We start from the raw sequence: 2718 nt of genomic DNA on the forward strand, positions 1-2718 counted from the left end.
AACGACCACCCAAACAACAGTGTTGCCACGGGATGGGGGTAGGTCTGTAATAAAGTCCATACCAATCAGAGACCAAGGCTGTTCGGGGACAGGCAGAGGGTGAAGGAGACCAGCAGGCTTCTGGCGAGGAGTCTTATCCCGGGCACAGACAGTACAGGCCCGCACAAAATCAACAACATCTGTTTCCAGAGTCGGCCACCAATAGAAACGAGAGATGAGTTGCAAGGACTTTTTGATGCCCGCATGGCCTGCGAGGTGGGAGGAGTGACCCCATTTGAGAATCCCGAGACGTTGGCGTGGAGAAACGAAGGTCTTCCCTGGAGGAGTTTGCCTGATGGAGGCTGGAGAAGAGGAGATCAGACAGTCAGGAGGAATGATGTGTTGCGGAGAGACCTCTACTTCCGAGGCATCCGAGGAACGAGAGAGAGCATCGGCCCTAATGTTCTTGTCGGCAGGGCGAAAATGAATTTCAAAGTTAAAACGGGCAAAGAACAACGACCACCTGGCCCGGCGAGGATTCAGCCGTTGGGCAGACTGGAGATAGGAGAGATTCTTGTGATCGGTGAAAATGATAACTGGAAATTTTGATCCCTCCAGCAGATGCCTCCATTCCTCAAGTGCCAATTTAATGGCCAGTAGTTCTCGATCCCCGATGGAGTAGTTTCTCTCCGCCGGAGAGAAGGTCCTAGAAAAAAACCCACAAGTAACAGCATGCCCGGAAGAATTTTTTTGTAGAAGGACCGCTCCAGCTCCCACTGAGGAGGCATCAACCTCCAATAGGAAGGGTTTAGATGGGTCAGGTCTGGAGAGCACGGGAGCAGAAGAAAAGGCAGACTTGAGCCGTTTAAATGCGTCTTCCGCTTGAGGAGACCAGGACTTAGGATTGGCATTCTTCTTGGTTAAAGCCACGATAGGAGCCACAATAGTGGAAAAATGTGGAATAAATTGTCTGTAATAATTGGCGAACCCCAAAAAACGTTGGATAGCACGGAGTCCGGAGGGGCGTGGCCAATCTAAGACGGCAGAGAGTTTATCTGGGTCCATTTGTAGTCCCTGGCCAGAGACCAAGTATCCTAGGAAAGGAAGAGATTGACATTCAAACAGACATTTCTCCATTTTGGCATAAAGTTGATTGTCTCGAAGTCTCTGAAGAACCATGCGGACATGCTGGCGATGTTCTTCTAAGTTGGCAGAAAAAATCAGAATATCGTCCAGATACACAACAACACAGGAATATAAGAGATCACGAAAAATTTCATTAACAAAGTCTTGGAAGACGGCAGGGGCGTTGCACAGGCCAAAGGGCATGACCAGATACTCAAAGTGTCCATCTCTGGTGTTAAATGCAGTTTTCCATTCGTCCCCCTCCCTGATGCGGATGAGATTATAAGCACCTCTTAAGTCCAGTTTGGTAAAGATGTGGGCACCTTGGAGGCGATCAAAGAGTTCAGAGATAAGAGGTAGGGGGTAGCGGTTCTTTACCGTGATTTTATTAAGTCCGCGGTAATCAATGCAAGGACGTAGGGAGCCATCTTTTTTGGACGCAAAGAAAAATCCAGCTCCAGCAGGAGAGGAGGATTTGCGGATAAACCCCTTTTTTAAATTTTCCTGGATGTATTCAGACATAGCAAGAGTCTCTGGGGCGGACAGAGGGTAAATTCTGCCCCGGGGTGGAGTAGTGCCCGGGAGGAGGTCAATAGGACAGTCAAAAGGCCTGTGAGGGGGTAAAGTCTCAGCTTGCTTTTTGCAAAATACGTCAGCATAGTCCATATAAGCCTTAGGGAGACCGGTTACAGGGGGAACCACAGGGTCACGGCAGGGAGTACTGGGAACCGGTTTAAGACAGTCCTTGAAACAAGAAGTACCCCAGCTCTTGATCTCTCCTGTGGACCAATCAAGGGTTGGGGAATGGCATTGAAGCCACGGTAGTCCAAGGAGAATTTCGGAAGTGCAATTGGAGAGGACCAAAAACTCAATTTTTTCGTGATGAGGTCCGATGCACATTAGGAGGGGTTCCGTGCGGTAACGCACGGCACAGTCCAATCTTTCATTGTTAACACAATTGATGTAGAGGGGTCTGGCGAAACTGGTCACAGGGATGTTGAACCTGTTGATGAGAGAGGCCAAAATAAAATTTCCTGCAGATCCGGAATCCAAGAAGGCCTTAGTAGAGAAGGAGAAGGTAGAGGCAGATATCCGCACAGGCACAGTAAGGCGTGGAGAAGCAGAGTTGACATCAAGAACTGTGTCACCTTTGTGCGGAGTCAGCGTACGTCTTTCCAGGCGAGGAGGACGGATAGGACAATCCTTCAGGAAGTGTTCGGTACCGGCACAGTACAGGCAAAGATTCTCCATGCAGCGTCGTGTCCTCTCTTGAGGTGTCAAGCGAGACCGGTCAACTTGCATAGCCTCCACGGCGGGAGGCACAGGAACGGATTGCAGAGGACCAGAGGAGAGAGGAGCCGGGGAGAAAAAACGCCTCGTGCGAACAAAGTCCATATCCTGGCGGAGCTCCTGACGCCTTTCGGAAAAACGCATGTCAATGCGAGTGGCAAGATGAATGAGTTCATGTAGGTTAGCAGGAATTTCTCGTGCGGCCAGAACATCTTTAATGTTGCTGGATAGGCCTTTTTTAAAGGTCGCGCAGAGGGCCTCATTATTCCAGGATAATTCGGAAGCAAGAGTACGGAATTGGATGGCGTACTCGCCAACGGAAGA

Source organism: Hyla sarda, chromosome 12, assembly GCF_029499605.1.
Source record: "Hyla sarda isolate aHylSar1 chromosome 12, aHylSar1.hap1, whole genome shotgun sequence".
NCBI lineage: Eukaryota > Metazoa > Chordata > Amphibia > Anura > Hylidae > Hyla > Hyla sarda.